The sequence below is a fragment of the Eutrema salsugineum genome, unplaced genomic scaffold, assembly GCF_000478725.1.
Source record: "Eutrema salsugineum unplaced genomic scaffold, Eutsalg1_0 scaffold_15, whole genome shotgun sequence".
In the NCBI taxonomy this organism is placed as follows: domain Eukaryota; kingdom Viridiplantae; phylum Streptophyta; class Magnoliopsida; order Brassicales; family Brassicaceae; genus Eutrema; species Eutrema salsugineum.
Genome location: NW_006256867.1, coordinates 3703005 through 3724082, shown reverse-complemented (window position 1 = coordinate 3724082; position 21078 = coordinate 3703005). Strand labels below are relative to the sequence as shown.

At 35.5% G+C, this 21078-nt stretch overlaps 2 long non-coding RNA genes across 3 annotated transcripts; both read right to left on the bottom strand.

Annotated features, from left to right (window-relative positions):
* Nucleotides 1-12194: 12194 nt before the first annotated feature.
* Nucleotides 12195-14967, bottom strand: LOC112088140. 2 transcript variants are annotated; one of them, XR_002900362.1, is made up of 7 exons: nt 14827-14956; nt 14580-14649; nt 14360-14449; nt 13412-13490; nt 13037-13165; nt 12760-12886; nt 12195-12684 (listed from the first exon to the last, which is right to left on the bottom strand). It is a non-coding gene; the product is annotated as an uncharacterized LOC112088140 (long non-coding RNA). The 2 variants fall into 2 exon arrangements; XR_002900361.1 differs by having other exon boundaries at nt 14580-14967.
* A 1933-nt stretch (nt 14968-16900) lies between these two features.
* Nucleotides 16901-19266, bottom strand: LOC112088141. The gene is made up of 3 exons (XR_002900363.1): nt 18882-19266; nt 17708-17838; nt 16901-17063 (listed from the first exon to the last, which is right to left on the bottom strand). It is a non-coding gene; the product is annotated as an uncharacterized LOC112088141 (long non-coding RNA).
* Between the last annotated feature and the right edge of the window lie 1812 nt (nt 19267-21078).

Genomic DNA, 21078 nt, shown 5'->3' with positions numbered 1-21078 from the left:
CTAACTCTTGCTCTTGAAACGCCTCGTCGTTAACGAAACGGCTCGGCGCTAACTCTTGCTCTCGAAACGCCTCGTCGTTAATGAAACGGCTCGGCATTAACTTTTCTCTCGGAATGCCTCGTCGTTAACGAAACGGCTCGGCACGAACTTCCTCTCGAGACGCCTCGTCATTAACGAAACGGCTCGGCGTTAACTCCCTCACTTAAAACGCCTCGTCGTTAACAAAAAAGGCTCGGTACGAACTTTCCCTCGAAACGCCTCGCCCTTCGTTCGGCTCGGCATAATCTTCTCAAATCGCCTCGGCTCATCATTACCAAGCAAAATCGCCTCGTCCTTGAACTTGCCTCGGCACCCTCGGCACTCCCTGGAAACGCCTCGGCGTCATTCCCAAAACACCTCATCTGGGATTATGTCATAACAGCTTGACTGGATGGTTTATCCTACGGTCAGGAGTAATGGACCTCGTCACTCTCGCCTCCGAAACTGACGAGCTGGGGGGCTAACTGTTGGGGTCGGTTTTCACCCCACGTAGATAAGACCATCTCAAAATGACTAAGTATGGAAGAAAGACAAGCGGGAGAGCCGTTGTCACCAAGTGGGAGAGCCGTTCTCACCAAGTGGGAGAGCCGTTCTCACCAAGACAAGTGGGAGAGCCGTTCTCACCAAGTGGGAGAGCCGTGAAGATAGACCAGTAGGGAGAGCCGTGAGGAAAAGAGAGATGGGCCGAGCCGTATCACAAGAAATGGGCCGAGCCCCTCTCCAACACGCCTGGGCCGAGCCACGCTTCGGTGAGGTGGACCAGCTCACGTCTCGACTCAAATGCAATTGTCCCTAGCCGTGGAGAAGCTTAGATGGGCTGAGCCGTGGAGAAGCTTAGATGGGCCGAGCCGCGGCAAAGGAGAATGATGGGCCGAACCGTGGCCTTGGAAGACGAAGCCCATAAAAACCTTAGGCGAAATACAAAGGCAGTGAGCCGCACGAGGCGATAAGGAAATATTCCGAAAATCTCTCCCGAGATTCTCGGCTAGGCGGTTCAGAGAGTTAGTATAAATAGATGATGTATAAAATTCATTCTGTAACTTTTTGCAACCCCGAGCAATAAGACCTACACACTTTCACAGCAATAGAAACCTTCTCTCGATCTTACTGTTCTTGCGATAAACCCTAGAAGTTTCCGATCCCTTAAGTTTTTTCTTAACAAATTTTTGGTTGTGCGAGTTTTGGCTCACACAACCGAGATTGATGATATGCTTCAGGAGCTCAATGAATCTATGGATGATGGGTATTGGGTATCTTGTGAAGTAGATGGAGAATCCTCCATCAAGTTTGTTAGAAAGAGGCCATCAAATGAAATTCCTTTGGATCATCACGTCGTGGAAGCCAGCCATCAAGAAAAAGGAGAACCTCTTTCCATCCCTAGTGACGATCTCGTCTCTACCGATTCATTCAAGTGTTTCGGAGACCACAAACAAGATAATAAGTCCCTTCCTCTTGATGAACCAAAGCCTTTTTCTCCTTCAGCTCCTCACCACCTTGAATGTAAGACAGACCACGTGGAAGATAAGACACTAATGGTGACATCAAAACCACCATTGGAGGCGCTTTCTAAAACGAAGGATTCCGAGAAGTTTGATGCCCCATTCTCAATCAAGGAAGTGAAATTTCGTGATTCTCTTTGTGAATCTGGACCTGATGTGAATCTCATACCAAAGACCATTGCAGAGAATACAGGTATTTCGATTTTTCATCCTTCTAAGATTTATATTCACCATGGAGATCTTTCTGGTGCAGCTCCACTTGGTTTCAGACCCGAATTGCCTTTCAAGGGGAAGTTTATCTTGTTTCTACTGATTTCCATGATTTGGAGGTGAGAAAGGATGGAACAAAACCCTTGATATTCGGTACTTTGTTCCTGGCATCTGTTGAAACAGTCATCAGCTACCTGAATCGATGTATGAGTTTCACGAAAATCAACAAGAAAACCTTACATCCGGCGATTCCTACAAGGAACTCTCATTGTATAATCATAGGCAGCGTGGATGATCCAATATTCGACCCTGGAGGAGCTACAAAAGATGTTGGATACGTTCTAGAGAGAAGAGCACCCAAAGAAAACACTGGATTTACAAGCTTGACGAACAAAGGTACTTCCTTATGTATACCTTTAACTAATGCTCTTATGAGAGGTGATGGAGACTTAATCGAAGCAAGAGTGAAGCTTAAATGGCTCTCAAGACTCTTTTCCAAAGACTCCCCACAAGGAAAAAGAATTGGAGACAAGAAGCAAGAGGATCTGGATACCTTTTCTCGGATATTCACCACCGCGGTCGCGTGTGCGCTACCAGCGGCCAAACCACCTTTCCCCGCGGTCGCGTGTGCGCTACCAGCGGCCAAAACCACCTTTCACCGTGGTCGCGACACTTCCACCAGCGGCCAATGCTCTTTTTACCAATTCTCCAACAGTTCAAGCCATGGCGACACCTCTACAAGCAAACTGTCCTCACCTTGGATGCTTAACCATCTCCACCACTTTAGATCATAGAGAATCATCTGTCCTTGTATCTTGCAACATGGTTCAATGTCATGAAGTGAGAGAGACCTTATTCACCTCATCATACAAGCATCTAAGACGTTCTCCTGCCACAAGTGGTGTTGAAGACTCATACCTCAAAGAAGTTCCAAGACTGATTTTTTATCCTGGAGGAGGCTACCATCCCGAACCTGCTAAGCAAAGAAAGGAGATGTCGAAAAAGACTTATCTCAGGAAAAGGTCTTCTTCATCAGACTAAGCAACGTCCAACACCAAAAGTCGAGCTAAACGACTTAAAACAGAAGCGCTTAATGGGAGGCAACCCATTAAGGTATTGCTTTCTTTAGAATTTTTCTTTCTTTCTCTTTTGATCTTTTTCTTTTTCTTAGTTTCAGGTGTTTCTTATAAAACAAAAGGCCAAAATAATCAAAAAACCAAAAAAAAAAAAAAAAACCAAAAAGAAGGATGGTACCTGACTGCTCGGCCCAGCAGGAACCATGGAGAACCAGGAAGAGGCCGCGAAATAAGCCCCCGCGGTCGCAGGTGTTCGGACTGCGGGAAACACATGTTCGACCGCGGTCGCGTGATCCTGACCGCGGCCAAGTACTTGTTTGCCGCGGTCGTATGGCCCCTGACCGCAGCATTTGGTCGTTGACATCAAATCCGACCCCAAACCACCCCTTTCACCTCATTCCACCTCACCAATCACCCTCCACCCCATTCATCACCTTCCACCACCTTCATCACCACCTAATCACCTTCCCAAACCCCTTCGAATGAATCCGGTTCATCTCCACCAGCATCCCGGATCCAGGTAAGTTCTCTTTGTCCTTACCAATTCGATTATTTATGCATTTTTCTCATCCAATCTCGACTTGTTTCACACTGAGGACAGTGTGATTTAAGTCTGGGGGAGGAATTCATCCCTTTCTAACCACCTTTCTTTCATGAGTCTTGCATTATCTACACTTTTTGCATTTTCCTTAAAGTTTTTCAAAATCGGTTTTCAAAACAAAATACGTTTTAAAGGGAATGGTGAACATGAATCAATGATAGTTGACTGTGTGCTTTTAAACTGTTCCTAGTGACTTGCTCATTCATGATTTAGGACTAGACTAGGCGGTAGCTAAGCACATTTGAAACGAAGTACCCCAGAGAAATTTGAATGATTTCGATTTAGATGAAGGGATACACTAGCTCTGTTTTATTTGGACTTAATTTGGACTTAATTTTCTCATTGAAGCATTAGACCAGGGAAACGAATCATATATTCAGGACTCCTTTATCCTTTTACCACTCTCTGTTGATCCTGAATGGCTAGTTCATCTTTAGCTAGTTCCCCACCTTAACCAATCCTCTTTCAAACCACATGCACTCTTGTTTTCTATTGTCTTATATGCAGATAAGTGCAAAAACGTTGGAGAGAAAGAGGAACAACGCAGTTTTCAGTCACTAAGGACAAAGACCTGCGATTTGCCGGAAAAGTTCCCGGAAGGATTCAACACAAGAGGAAGCTCAGTTTGCCTTAGAAAAATCTCAAATTTTGGTACAATCTCGTCCTCTAGTCTCTCTCTTTTTAAAAGGCATTTCCTTTCCAAGAAAAAAAAATATCCGAAAATAAGAAAAGAAAGGAAATAAAAGCCTTAGAGAGTCTAGAGAGGTCGAATTTTAAGTCCCAAGGCAACTGAAGTTTGATTTTATGGAGTTTTTGGAGATTGTTTTCTGATTCCCGGAAAGAATCTAAGTCTGGGGGAACAGCTGTTTACAACAAAGGAGGAAGGATTATGCAACAACATTTGGCAAGAAGAAGTGATTGAAAACTGTGGTCATCAACAGGTCCTTATCTCTCTTGCGGTTTTGCATATTATCTTGCATCCTCCAGATCTTCAGGTAACCCGAAACACTTTAACTCCACCACTTAAATAGCCCTTTAATGCCAAACGCCGTCTACCCTGGATGATGTCTTTAATGAGAACTCACTATTGAACTTAATGAATGTAGAGAGCTAGTTGACTGAAATCAAGATTTAAATTGTTTAAGTTTTGCATGACGGAAAAAGTGGACTAGTATCTCTTGTGCATTGGTGAGAATTTTCTAGACTAAGTTGTGGATTGATGCACTATCTTTGGTCCTAGTTTAGGAGTTCATGTCTATGAGATTTGTGCATTCTCTATCTTTGTTTTCACTTAACCAGTTTAAGCTTTTGTTTTGTTTGAGGACAAACAAAGGTTTAAGTCTGGGGGAGTTGATAACACCGTATTTTGACCACTTTTATGGATCGTTTTGAAATACTTTTTCTATGTTTTTAACTGCTTTTAAGTACTTTTATCACGTTTTTCTAGTATTTGTAGTTCCAAGACTCTTTTCAGGTAACTTAGGGAAAAGCTTAACAAAATGGATAGAAAACCAGATTTCAGCTCAGAGTCAAACCGTCAGAAGTTCACCCCTGATTGAAGGCCTTCTCACCGTCTGATCCAGCTCAAATTTAAAGACCTTAAAGATGGAAGTATCAGCTTTCCAGTGCACTTTACAGCTTGGCAATCCAACGGTTCAATCAAAAGATACGCGAAGAGCAAGATGTCCCGTAAACCAGCCGGCAAGCACTTCCACCCGCGGCCAACAAGCAATTTTCCGCGGTCAGGAGCATCCCGACCGTGGCAAACCACTCATTCCCCGTGGCAGAGCCATCCCGACCGCGGCCATCAACCTCCGAGCCCAAAAAAGCCCATTTCTGAAGCCCACATTTGGAGAAACCCTAAGTGACGTCCAGAGAGGTCTTGAGCACTATAAATACATGTCTTAGGAACCCTAAATGGGAGAAGAACGGATCACCACCGAAATATTTACTTCATACTTTTATTGTTTTTGCTTTAACTTTTAGGGAGAGAGAGATTTGTTCTCTTGAACCCTTGTTCTTTCTTTTTCAATTTCGGTTTCTATTATACTTCTTAATATTATGTCTTTTATTTCGTTCATTATGTCTGAGTAGTTTTATTGTTGGGATTAAGGGATTTTCGATGGGGCTTTATATATTCGATGAGGATTCCATGAGCTTTTGAGCCGAATCTTAGAACTTTTTCTTCCGAATTCGTGTTTACTGCATGAGAGTAGCGTCATGAACTAAAATCTGATCCAGATGCTTGGTGACACGAAAGTGTTCATCAGGTATCAGATCTAGTTTGGGAGAGCAAAACAAACATAGGAGTGGAAACCTACCTATGGGCGATTTGTGAATTAGGACGAGTCTTAAACATAATGCATCTCTTCTCTTCCAGGGCCAGAGTGGAAACCTACTGGTCAGGGTTGAGAGAGATAGTTGTCTATGATCACGACAGTGGCGTATTCATACGTCTGTGACTCCAGTTCGAAAAGTTTAAGCTAAGATCTTATCAATTTTACTCTCTAGCAATGTTTTGAATCGTTCGTACCCCTGAGACAACTTCCCTGAAGCCCAACGCTTTCTTCTCCATTGATTTACACTGATTTTCTTTAAAGCTTTAGTTTAATATTGCCTTTCCTTTTTAGTTCATTTTCATTTAAGCATTAGAATATCCGTTTTTATTATTTTTAGTTATTTTCGTTAAGTTTAGTTATTACGCCATTTAATTCCTGTATTCTCTTTTAATATTTCGTTTTTACATTTTAAACACACTACCAAACCCCCACTAAACCGTTTTTATTCTAGACTTCCTTACTTTAACTTATTTCAAAGGCTTTTTGCAGGAAAAGATCCTCCTTCCCTGTGGATTCGATCCCTAAGTACTACAATCGATCAGCTGTGCACTTGCGGCTATTGATTTCAATTAGGGTAAAACTTGACACCCACAACACACACCACATCAAACATAATACAAAGTGTATATTTAAAAGAATTAAGTAGAAGAAAGCACATTATAAAAGTCAACTAACAAAGAAATACAATAAACATTAAAAGAAGTACATATAAAGAAAGAACTTTAAAATTACAGTAAAAAGATCATAATAGAAACGATTAGCTTAAGAGAGAAGTAAGGATAATTACAAGAGTTCAGAATCCGTATCAGCAGGCCGACCTAAAATACAAAAAAACAATAGTAGACAGACCAAAAGCGCTAAGCAAGTGCTTAAAGTAGTTACCAAATCGATACGTTATACAAAGCAAAGCTAAATATCGTGATAATCTTCTGATTTCAACATAGTTTTAGTTTAAACCTAGCGACTGTAAATCAAAAAGGGTTACAAAACAACATAAAAAGTTCGTATAAATACACTTACACAAAACCGATACGATGAATGAAAAGGAATGATGTGTAGTTGTGTACACAACTTCAATATCCTTTCCAGCAGATCAATCTACAATAGGAAAACAACAACACCAAAAGAAAAACGAAAAGCAAACATAGAAAAAGTAAGAATCATAACGGAGTCGACTTCAAACAAAACCAAAACATTTTGGCGCATGTCTGATTCCTACCTAGGTTTAGGTTAAATAAAGAGTTTTGAAATCAAAAAGCTAAACGAAATAATCTAAAATATGCGGCTAACAAAACTTACACGAGACCGATAAGCTGATTGAAGAAGAAGAATAAAATCGCACTTCAATATCCTTCTCGAAAGACCAGCCTGCGTTCACAGCTTCAGTATCGTTCTCAAAAGATCAGTCTACAATAGAAAGCAACAACAACATCAAAATAAATCCAAAGAAAAAAGCAAGCAATCTATAAACAGAAATCAAAACGGCGTAGAACACAAACAAAACAAAGAAAATATTGTATATGAGAAAGTTTAACCTAGAGTTTTTTTAAAACGATATGGAAGAATGAACTTATGAGACGTATTTATATAGGTGTTTAAGCATAGGGTTTAGATCGCTAGAGTTTCGTTTAGGTTACGTAAAATAGTTAATATGGGCTGACGATATTTATATGGGCCGACGATATTGATCTCATCGAGTTTAATTAAAAAATTTTGGTTAATATTTTCAAAATTAATTATTCTCATTAAGGAGTAAGAGGTAATTAACCAGTTGAAACTCAACAGAGACCTCCATTGCTTATTTTGAACTCGCTTTTAATATATATATATATGATTTGTCGTCAAATGTGATTTTATACTCTCTTTTTATTTTTTACTAAATGAATAATTGTGCACACGAGTTTAATTTCATGTATAGTATGCATGGATGGAATTTCAAATGATATATTTATTACAGAACTTACACAATAATGTGATGTCTGATGAACGTTTAGAAATTGTATGAATATTTTTATAAACTTTAGAAAAGAGGATTGGTGGATTACAATAAGCCTGGCAACAACATCAACAAAGTATGTAGAAAATTGGGATTGCACCACCCAATTTGCCATAAATCCCCTATATTATACATGGTTGTGCACCATGTCCTTATTTTTGCACCATTAACATATACCCCAATTATATGAATTGTCAATGGAAAAATTTGTATAAATTTCTTTAGTTCGTTGGTTTTTAAGATCAATCTTAATTATTTTTTTTTTTAAATGTGTAATCTTAGTCCTACCTTCAAGCATTCTCTTCTATATATTGACCATGTTCATTAATTGATGTAATTACAACTACCATCGCTCGATCAATGATAATTTGAGAACAAAGGACTTGTAAAACTTAAACACTGATAGATGGATGAAGAATATAATTAATCACCAATACATATATCTGATGGACTTCAGAGACATAGCACATCTCACATTTTTTCTTTTCTTTTTTTGACATATTATTGATTGAAAAGATAAGCTTCGTTTTTACCCTTTTTTGTGAATTCGTCTATCTATTTATGTTTTTGATATACATTTGGATGTTCTAGGTCCTAAACCCTTGAATTTTATGGCTTTACCCACAAAACGAAAGAGTTTCTAGGTGATTAAAGTACAAGAACTACCCCAATAGTTGTCCCCATATTTCGGATTTCCTCTAGTACCTATGAAAATTGGTCCCTTGAAATTGTCCATCTCCACGTCACATACCCCTGGAATCCAAAAACAAGACTAAATCTCGTCTTTGAGACTTACGACAATAGGCCACATATGGCAATGCAGCATTGAGGTTTTAATTTGGAACAATATTATAGATGTATTTATATGTTTTATTTCCTTTGCATTGGGAGTTTGTGGGAAAACATTACAAGACTAGAAAATTGCTATTCGTTTTTTTAACTAGGTCTTACATGCGCTATGCTAACTTAAAAGCCTAAATGGTAACGGTGGAAACTGGTAGAAAGAGAGGGCTACTTCCAAATGTATTAACATGTACTCCATGGTCCAAATTAGAGATCTAGCTATGTGTAGAAGAAAAAGGTTTTAGAGATTTTAAAGTAAATTATATAAATATAGACAAAGAGTTACATGATCTTATTCCCATTAACTGTTTGAACGTTTTAATAAATAAATGTATACGCACCAGAGCATCCTTTTGTAGATTGGAGACTGTCGTTATCAATCACATTCTGACGGTGTGGTGTTTTTGGTTAAGTCATACATCAGGGAGCTAAGGGTCCGACTACACACATTATTGAAAACCAAAAGCTGCTATCATAACGTCAATACCCTTATCTTTGATGCTCTCATTTGTCTTTTTAATGTTTAAGGTTGACTGTGAGTCTGTGATTGTGAGTATGCATGTTAACAATATAATTATCTTATTATATATTTTAATTATAGGGAAATTACTTCAAGTATCGATTGGTTCCGACAAAAACCTTTAATTTTTTGGATTCATAATAGGCTGCTAATATTAAACCACACTTGGAATTTAGGGTTAATATAAAATTTATGATTTAGTGTTTTTTTAAAAAAAAATTTTTGTAAAAGTTCTAAGAAAAAATATTTGTGTCCATGAATCTATGATCAAGAATTAACCAACGAAAGTGATTCATAGGTTAACCATGATTAAGAGGAACCACAACAAGCTTCTTTAACACTTGCACCACCCCAGACTCTGCCTCGGAACACCACAATATGTTGCTCAGATGCTGCTTGGAAAGAAGAAACCAAAACTGCAGGCCTAGGTTGGTTTTTCTCTGATTTCTCGGGACCTTTTGGGAATCAAGGCAAAACAGAGCAGCATGTCCTCTCTCCTCTGGTAGGCGAAGCCCTGGCTCTCCGAGTAGCACTCTTAGCCGCTAAATCCCGAGGAATCTCCAAACTAATTATGAAATCAGATTCCCTCGAACTTATCAACACTGTCAACTCTGACAACAATATCATGGAGTTCTACGGAATTCTCCATGAAGTCAGGACCTTCGCTTCATCTTTTTCTTTCCTGCGTTTTCTTCACATTCCTAGATCAGCAAATGTTGTGGCTGATAATTTAGCATAAAATGATGTTCAAAAAAAATAAAGTTAACCATGAACATCTATATATTAACTAGATTTTTTTTCCATAAAAAAAAATGCATGAAGGAATAAGTGAAGTTATATACGCATGTTATCTTGTTCAACCAAGTTATATATGCAAATGTCCCTAATGTTTTTATAAAAACATAAGTAATAAAATCATTTTTAAATAAGAAACAAACAAAACTTGCAGCTGTAAGAAAAAAAGTTGCCAATCTTTTATGTGATGATAAAAATGACAATAGTTAACAATGAACTTTAGTTTTTCATTTTTTTTAAGTACAGTACAAATATTTTAAAATATTTTAATTTTAGACAGATAGTTATTAAAAAATTATACTGATTACACAGATAATTCTGTACTAAATACTTAATTGATAGATTATTTACCTTTTATGATAAATGTAAATCTACCAAGTCAATATTATCCAGCAAATCTAACTTTTCATTGGTCTAGGTGTAAGCAGAGATTATGATAAGTTTTTTTTTTTTTTTTTTTGAGATTATGATAAGTTTCTCTTCTAAAAGATTTCTAGGGCTTTCATCTTTTTTTATTTGGTTTAAAACCTGTCAATTTTCATTTCTCTCTCTCTCTCTCTCCCTCTCTCTCTCTCTATCTCTCTCTCTCTCTCTCTCTCTCTCTCTCTCTCTCTCTCTCTCTCTCTCTTTCTCTCTTTCTCTCTCTGCAAACAGCTTCAGCTTGGGAGATATTTCTAGGGGTGTTTTTCTTCACATCTTGTTTACTAAGATTTATTTCAAAATATCTACAATGAGTGTAGGAAAAAAAGATATTAGTGGCTTAAGATATGTCAGATTTAGAACTCAGTTGCTGCCAGATTTGAGACATCCCAACTTCAAGCAGCAACAATATTGAAAAAAGAACAGTAAGTTTGATTCTATTTTGTTTTTACAATCTGAAAGTATAATAAGAGGCTGCGTGACAAAACTGTGACTGGAAATAAAGTTTATCTTTAATTTAGACCTCTAAAATTTTCATCTTTGTTTTGGAATTACCAATCTTTTATGACTCTTGAATAAAGATTTTGTATCTCCTGAATTTATAAAGATGCCCTATATTATTCTTAATATAATTAACTGTTGAAGAAAGATTTTGTGGTCTCCTGAATATGTACATATGCCTTAAAATAGTGTTGTGTGTAAATACTTCTCTTTGTATATGTTTAATGCAGGTTACATTTCAATACGGCTATTTTAATGTTTGGTTTTTAACTGATCATACAGAAATTATGAGAAACAAGAAAGCTAAGAATTGATCATTCTTCATCAGATCACTCTTGTTTTGTGCCCCTTAACACGGCTTCAAATCTAAAAAAGTTGCTTTGGTGTGTATGCTTTTATTTATTTTAACTAGGGGTTTTCCCCGGGCTACGCCCGGATTCTTTCATATATTGATTTTGTATTTAGAGAATGTTTTCATATTTTCCAAATTGATATCATTATATAAAGTTTAAATTGAAAAATGTATTTGTTTGATGTAATGGAAACAAAGTCGGGTTTGCAAAGGTGACAAAGACCATTATTTAGAAAAAATTGCTAAACTCATACTTAAGTAACTTATTTCTGTTATCTATTTTTGTTCGATCTTGATTGCCTTCCCTAGCTAGATCTTATGTCCACAGGTTGAAAATAATAAATAAGATGGTCAATATTCTGTTTATAATTTTTATAATCATCCTCATCAATTTCCTACAATATTATAAAACAATTGGCTTGGCTTCATGGTCTGTAAAAAACATTACCATATATTTCATCTTAACACTATATATCGCAATGTTTTCCAAGATTTGTTAAGAACAAAGAAACTTAGCTCTATATGATATTTCTGTAGTTATGTAATTTTTGTAATAGTTAGTTATAAAAATATAACCAATCACCAAAGAAACTGCAGTAAAAATAAATAGTCAAAACCATTAAAGACATTTCAAATTTGCATTGGAAAATGAAAACACCTTATATTATGAAACAAATAAAAAACGCTAAAACACCCTATATATAGGAACAGAAGGAGTATTTTTTCCAATTTTACTAATTTAATCAAGTAATTAGTTTTTTTTAGTTCAATTTGCAGACGTGATGAGTTAGACCATAAAACACAAACTAATCAGCTTATATAAACGGGCTAATTCACAGAATTGTCATTGTCTACCAACTTTACTTTTAAATTTGAAATTTTCATTAATAGGTTCAGTTAGGAAGAGCTTGTTCTTCTTCTTACAGTCGAAGCTCGATGATTAAGAAATTGTAAGAACAAACAGTGAACCAAACGATATATTTTTCCAACAGAAAAAGAGCACACATTTTTGTATGGGAGAGGGTTGATAAATTCACAATTTGCTGATATTGACATAATGTCAGATTTCTTTTCTAACCATTAATATCAGACTGTGTGAGAGATCTCATCCTATATAAGAAGACTCTTAATAGTTTGAAATGTTTGTTTTAACATAAGTTGAATCCTACAGGAGGAACTGGAAGTTGGTTCCCTCCGAAGTGAAAGTCCAGATGAGAACCATCATGATCACGTGGAGGTTGGTGTTGTGTCTTCTCATCTACCTCTTCAACCCAGTATGTCTCCAATATCTTCATAGCATTCTCGTAGATCTCATTGTTGTCGTTGCTCTGTAGTTTCTCAATCTTTTCTAGCCCTTCTGCATCTTCAACAAATTAGGAATAGTTCAAGTGTCCTGTGATCTTCTGATTCTTCTCTGACTCTCCACCCTTCAAAATTTTGTCCAATCCATCCAATCACATAACGGTTTTATGCAACTCTGCTCCACCAAGTATCTGAATCACATTAAGAGGAGATAGTGAATTGAATTGATCATTAAGCCAGAAAGAGAGAAGAGGAAAGGGACGTACTTGATTTGATCATGAGAACCACCTGAGATGGAATTCGATATTCCCATAAAGCTTTTTTCTTTATGTCAAATTTTGAGTTTTGAGTCAGGTGGACCAATACTGGAATCAAGTTTGCATCAATGAGTGGCTGTTATCATTAGGGGATAGAAAGACAGATTGAAAACAATTAGTTATATCAACAGGCGGATGGTCATATACAGAAGGGTAAGTTTGTTTATGGTGTGCATCATAAATAAACAAAAACTCATGCATGTAATAAGCAACAAAAAGTGGGCACCTGAATTTGTATTTCGCACTGATATTTGAAAGCACCCAGCAAGCTTCCCTCTCTATGGTTTTAATTTTTTCTATAGTTTTGAGTGAGCAGGTTGGCAGCAATGGGTAAAGCACCATAATTGATCACACTCTGAAGAATAAGGTCAAAGAGGTTTATTCAGAACCCAAGGGTAAATGTAGTAAAGTATATGACGTTTGCCATATATAAACGTTGAAGGCACTGCATCCTATCTAATATCGGTGTAGTGGAATTATAATCCAAGAGGCCATATAACAAAAATAAGTTTATGATAGTCCTATCGTTTTGGAAAAAAATGATAGATCATCCGAAGAAGTATTGAAGACGATTGACATAAATGGAATATGAATTACATACTTGGGTCTGCTGAGTATTTCCAGTAACTATATTACCAATGGTAGAAAGTGCAGGAGTAAGCAGACATGGAGCAAAATGCCTGCAAAAAAAAAAGTGTCAGGAGTTCATTATCCAAAAATGTAACAAAGGGGTTAAATATTTAAGGCGTAATTGACAAAGATGGGCAGAAGTCAGAGAAAAAAAACGTCAACAATTTAGAACTTAAGAATAGCTCTTATTTACTTGGATATATAAATAATCTGAATTCTACGACTTCTCAGCATAACTGGAAAAGCACTAAGCAGAACCTAGATAATTCACAAAATATTATTCTTTGTATGGGCAACAGTCACATACCATGTATACATGTTGTAGAATATGTATGCAATTATCTATGTAGCTAACTTAATCATGACCTAGGACTTACGGAGACACCCCTAAACTCGAGGTAATATATAACATACAACTAATTAAAGAGAGTGGTCAATGAGCATGTTTCGGATTCTATCAAGGAGTTGCAATAAGGCAGATTGATAAAGCCATATCCTTACAAATTTGGTTTGACAATATGAAAACCTAGAAGATCATGGGGTTCACTAAGCTTGATATCAAATATGGTCTGGTCCATTGATTAACTTGCAGAGATAGCGCTATATGTTTTGTTTTACCTTAAAGTAATCTGTTGTGTGATACACATTTCTTTGCTAGAAATCAAACTGCAAGCTGAGCATATATGTGAGGTAAGGAATGAACATCAAACTAATATAGAGGATGATCTAAATGAAAGAACATGCATCATTATCTTCTCCTCATTCTACAACAAAAAACTCAACGTAAAACATTCATCTTTGCATCAGTTCTACAATATGGACAGACAGACAGTTATACGGATCATTAACTATATCAAATCGCAGTAAAAGTAATACACAATATGAGACATTACTTTCGGCTATTAGATGACAGACAAACCTTTGATCCAACCAAAGGAAAGAAGATGATCGAACCGGTGAGCTTCCGTCTTAGGCATCAAATACTTCCTCCATCAAATACTTCCTCAAGCTGGTGAGGTGAGTTTTCATAAACAAAAACATATTATGTAATTTGCCATTAAAGAATCGATAGATCTCCTGAGGCTAAAGCAACTTATCATAAATAGAACTTTAAGGAGTAGGAAAAGGTCATCGCAAACCTTGAAATTCGGTGGGGTGTATACTTCTTCTGCCGGAGCGTCTAAATGAATGGTGTAGCCACGTTCCAACCTCAGTCAATAAAAAAATTTAACAAAAAATTAGCGCGAAATTATCCACTTCTGAAACTTTCAATCCACAGATCTTGGGCTTGAACTCCAGAAAATGAAGCGTGAGTTTTATCTAACAAAATTATGAAATTATGAATTGGAGAAGCATTATGACTTATGAGATAGGAATAAGACGTACTATGAGATCGAGGTAACCCGAAAGTTTTTGATCAAGTAGAGAGGGCGTCAATTTAGACTTCGTAAGAGTGAGTCTATATACACAGAGAGCAGAGTGGTGGTTGGGATTTGAAACGTCGGAACTGCGAGGAAGTAGAATCGATTCAGGTTTCTAGGATTTTCTAAAACCTTACACTACGGTGGTGAATGTGGTAAAAGGATGGTGAGAACTTTTTTTTGGGCTATTCGCTACGTTTTCTGGGCCTGAATTGGGCTTCTATCTTTTCGACTTTCTCTATTGGTGTGCCTGTTTGGGTGGAAAACAACTCTATGAACTCGTTATCTTATTAAAATATTAAGTTGGGCTGGAATATGTTTTAATGAGGTGACAAGTTTAGACATTTTCGTTAGCTGAATATTTTTTTGATTAGATTTGCTGACGTGGATAGCCTACGAAGCCAGGAAATCAATCCCTTTTATATAAAGGAGACTAGGGCTTACCCCGGGCTACGCCCGAGTTTTTTTCATAAAATTTTGTTAGTTTTAAGTGATTATATATTTGGGTTGAACTCAATGGTTTAATCTATTCTATTAAAACAGAAGCACACTTAGTGCTTGCATCCAAACACTCCCAAAGTTTTTTAATAAAATTTTATTTTATTTTTATATTTAATTTCCGAAAATTAGTTATTAATTTAGATATTTTTAAATTTCCTAAAATTTAGTTCATCTTTAATTTAAATTTCAAATTATTAGAAATTTAATTAAATTTAGTTACAAAATTTTGCATTGAATTTAATTTAAATTCAAAAAATTCAAAAAAAATTATAATTAAAATTTTATTACAAAAATTTAGATAATAATTTTAATACTTTAGAATTTCTTAAATACAGGAAAGATTTAATTTAAAATTTTAAATTTAAATAATATTTTTATAAAAATGCATAGTAAATAAATATTCTATCGTATTTTATCATAAACAATCGGTCTAAAATATCAAATATTTGAGATTAATAAATATTTATATTATACAATAATATGATCGAACTGATTAGAGTTATATATATATATATATATATATATTTAAGGTTCATGAGTTAATTTATTAAAATATGTAAGATATTAAGATGATTTGAGATAATTAAACTAACAGGTTAGCCCGTTTATATATATATATATATATTTTTTTTTTTAATAGCACAAATAGTAAATAAATATATTATTATATTTTTTCATAATCAATTGATCCAAATATTCCATATTAGTAAATATTTATAGGGTTATAAAATTATAATTATAGTTTTATACGGGTTAGTTTGTCAAAACATGTAAGATATTAAAAATGATTTAAGACAACTAAACGGATGAATTAGCAAATTCATAGATATATAGATTGTTTATGTGTAAATCTAAATTCACATAATAACAAAGTTTATAATTAACATTAGATCAATATATACTTAATTAACGTATACTCTTATTCTACTAATATACAAAGTTTACTGTTTAAAATTAAATATGATAACAATTTTTTAATTTAAAAAAAAATAAATAACAAAAATAAATTTTATCTAAACAAAAAAAATAAATGCAACTTATATTAGAAATAAAAAATAAAATATTTCCGTGCGGACGCACGCGTTAAAATCTAGTTATGTTGTAAAAGAAAAGTTGTGAAGCTGATAATTCCAACCAAATACAGTTAATAAAAAGAAAATTAGATTCTTAGATTGGTAGATCATGCTTTACAGCTTACAATCCACATTACATGACTTGTCATAGTTTTAAATTTTCTTTTGTTTATTGTTATGGCCGATGAATGTTGCACCACTTTTTTTAAAAAAAAAACCTGCATAGATAGATTCATATTATTTCCTTTTTTGTCAATAAATTTGTCTTAAAAATAACCTATCTAAAATCCACATTTTGTGAAACCTATTAGTCATAAAAATAAGGCAGATGTAGATTCATGAAGATGTAATTATTTTTTATATAAGATTATTGTTTAACTACAATAGTCTATTTAATTGTAAATCTCTAAATTATGATACACTATTTTCCTGTACACATTGAAACAGAAATACAAAAAACGCACAAACATACAAAAAAGGGCAATCTTTTTTTTTTGGTAAAAGAGGGCAATCTTTGATGTCAATAAAAGAAGAAGAGGGCATATTCTTTTTTCCTTATGGAGATGGTAGTTGTCACATGATTCCTTTTGAGGCTTGGACTTCACAATCCTTAATAACTACTTCGTCTCTGTCTTAATGCCAGTAGTTAAGTTAAAAAGAATTAAGAGGTATGACTTCCGAGGACAGTGACATTAGCTCTGGCACATGCTCGACGACATTATGCTTAAATAAACGATAATGTTACATCCTCTTAACTTGTTTTTGGAATAAAAAAATTGACAATTAGAGAGAGGCTTCTCTTAGATAGATCTTGGGAGAAAAACATACTTATTCTATTTTCTTAAATGTGTTCTAATCCCATAGCACCAGCCCGAGAAAAAAACGGCAACAATTTAGAAGTTAAAAGTAATTCCTCTTATTTACTTTGATAATGGATGATATAAATTCTACGGCTACTCAACATCACTGGAAGAGCACTAAGCATTGCCTAGATAGGTCGAATAATTTTTTTTTGTATGGGCACCAATCACAAACCATGTATACATGCTATAGAAATTGTACGCCACTATCTATGTAGCTATCTTGATTATGACTTTGAGACATTAAAAACCCTGTAAACTTAAGTTGAAGCTTCTTCTATGCATTGTATACCGTACAACTAATTCAAGAGAGTGGTTAATGATGAGCATTTATCAGATTACCGTTCAGGAGCTGCAAAAGGACAGATTGATAAGCTATATCCTTACAAATATGGATTGCCAATTAAATTACCTTGAAAATCGATGGGGTTCCCTAAGCTTGATATCTATATCGTCTGGTCCGTCAAATACTTTGCAGAGATCTCAATACGTTTCACTCCACCTTATAGTAACCTGATGTGTGACCCTTCTTCATCCATAAATCTGAAAAATGGTGGAATTAAGAGTAAACATCGTTAGCATCCCATATTTCAATATGTGAAATGTATAAAAATGGAAATGCCACCGAAAAGCACCACAGAAGAGTGTTAAGGTGGAACCAAACTGATATTTCTGTAGATGTCGACAAAAGGAGGAATAAGCGCAGCTCAGAAAGTCAACAGTTTTGATATGAGTTGAAAACGAAATTAGTAGCCATTAGAGAAGCAAGTGGACAGTTTTGCAAATGTAAAACACAAACTCTACGTCGTCAATAATCGATGGCTACTCTGTTCTATTTTTTTTCTTTCAAATATACTAATTTAATCAACTAAGTTTTTAGTTCTATTTACGGACATGATGAGTTTGCCATACAACACAAACTCATCAGCTTATATTAACCGGCTAAATTCATAGAATTGTCATCGTCTACCAACTTCACTTTTAAATTTTAGATAATAGGTTCAGTTGGGAAGCTTCTTGTATGATGCAAGAAATGTGAGAACAACAAACAGTGAACCAATCTATATTATTTTCCCTACAGAAAAAGAACCAGGGTTGATTTTATATGAGCGGTGGTTTAAAAATTCACCAAAACATTGATGATCTACATACCTGAATTTTCTTTGATGTACCATCTCTAATAGAGTGTAGTACCTTAACGTATTAACCACATGTGATAAAGATAATTTTGAGCTTTTGAACGTTGTAGTGAATATGATTCCAAACTTACATTATCACCAGAACACAAATTGTATGACCTCGATTTCATTTTACCCATCAGCAAATTATGGTGTCGGCCATAACTTTTGAAGATGTGAAAAATGCGGAGGAATATATGTTCATTCTTTCAGCCATACCTTGAATTATATTCCATATTTTCCCTTAAAAAAGCGTATTAGTTTTATCTGTTTTTATTATTGAAGTGTATCTTTAAGTGTAAAGATGATGAAAAACTACAATGGTTTTGATGTTTGGAAGCGTGGGATTGTATTCTAAAACTTGTGTGATTTCATAAAACCTAAATATTATAAAATATGGACAATTACCTCATTTGCCTTCCCCCAGCGCTGTAACAATGGCGCAGCGTCCTACCTCTCGAACTGAAGATGAAATTGGCTCCAATCAAAATCTCTTGAGGCCTCTTGACTCGGTCTATGGGTATCTAGATATAACCACTATCGTTTTAATTCGGGGACTGCTCGATGTGTATATAAAGAGGATGGAGATGTGGAAGTGAAATGGAATTTTTTAAGAACGGTTGACGTTTTGGATTCTCCATCGTGGTTTGAGGTTGTAGTGGTGATTTTAGTGTGAAGCATCTCTGATGGTGAATTAAAGTACATTTTCTTGGGTAACGGCTTCTGGTTTGAGATTTCCTTTTGTTGAAGCGGAATAGAAAATGAGATGAAGATGAATCGTTGGAGTCGAAGCTGTTTCAGGTCAATGTAACTAGGGTCTGAAGCACGCTCAGTTGAGTATGGAGATGGCTAGGAAAAAAAAAATATTTTCCTCGTTATGGGCTAGACTGAGGTTTTTTTGGGATGTTTTCTATTGGGCTTTGTAGGTCAGTTTATTGAACTTTTTTTTTATTATAGGGGGAGTTGTTTAAATTCGGGCTGGAGGTTGGTGGACCTAGATTAAATGGGCCGACGTGTTTTCTACTCTTGTGATGAATGATCATTCTTACTTAAAAATATTCTGATGAAGTGGCAAATTTAAGGGTTTTTATTGGCTGATTATTTTCTCCTATTATTTTGCTGACGTGGATGGCTTGAGAAGCCAGAAATTCAGCTCCTTGTTTCCAGTTTTTAAATATTTTTCATATTTCATACACCGTATATAAGAAAATTGTGGATTGCATTGCCAATTTGCAAGAAATCCCTTATATGTCATATAGACGGTTGGGCACCATATCTTTTTTTGCACCAACATCATATACCCAAAAATATATAATATCATATTTTGGAAAATTTTGAATGTGAGAAAGCACACAAAGAGAAATTTGCTCGGAAGCTTTTATTGATTTGGATGATGAATCACAATAGGGAAAATTTAAAGAATTATGGTAGCTGTTTAGGAGCTCTCAATTTTTTAGTCTTTTCCCTAGAATTTCAGATAGATTGATTATAAAGAATCCCCTCTTTTATATGCAAATCTAAAGTTGGTTTTAAAAAGTAATTTCCTTTTCCTCTTTGAATCCGGAAAAAAGAAATTTTCCTCTGAGTTTAAAGGAAACATTTCTAAGAATTTGGGGGTCGACGCCGACTTCTTCTCAGTCGCTTCTGCAAAGTTTATCCAATTGGGCCCGGATTGTTGATTGGGATCAATTGAGCCAGTCTTACTTTGGCATAACCATAATTGGTCGGGATCAACTGGGTCGATCTTACTTTGACATAAACAATCATTGACCGAGATCAATTGGACTGATCTTGGTTCATGCCGAGTTCAACCGAGGATGCGGGGCATACCTCCAACAGATAACCAAGAGGTTCTGAGTCAAAACCTGTACATCTTCCTAGTTCTTGTCCAAAGCCCGTACATCTCCTTAGGCCCGGGCTAACTTTTGATATTATTACTGTTCCAGCTGTCATTTGATCCTGTAACCTCTTAGATTACCCTAGGTTCCTCGCACTTTCACATTCATTTACACTAGGATTGTATTGTTGATTTGAAACAACGATAGGATGCATGTGGTGTGTTTTATATCGAAACGGTGTATAGGTTCTCAAAACCTACAAATACACCATCACCCAAAAAAAATATCTTATTCAAAATCTATGAATATGGCCAATCTAGTTAACATCAACTCTCTCCCTTCAGATCTTTCGAACGAGATCCTTATGAAAATGACTTCTTCTTGTACATAGATCTTTGTAGGGCAAGAATTTCTTCTAAAACTCTAACCGACATTTCTAATGAAGAAGGTTTCGAAAAAACAGTGGATTTAATATCTCAATAAACACCATGGGTTTGGGATCAATATGGGATAGTGGATTCTGTCTTTAGACGCAGCTTTGGGTCGGCAATCCAACCTCACTATTCCTTAGAGGTGTATCTATCTTTTTCTATGAAGAAAATTTACAAGCATGGATGGCTTTAATTAAGGAGGCATCAGACGCTGGATGACTTATGGCTAAATACTGTCACACTATGCTTTGTCTAACCATGGATGACAGCGATGAAGTATTCAACTCCAGAATTGATCTTTCTCGGGGTAATGCAGTGAAGATAAGATTGGTTATG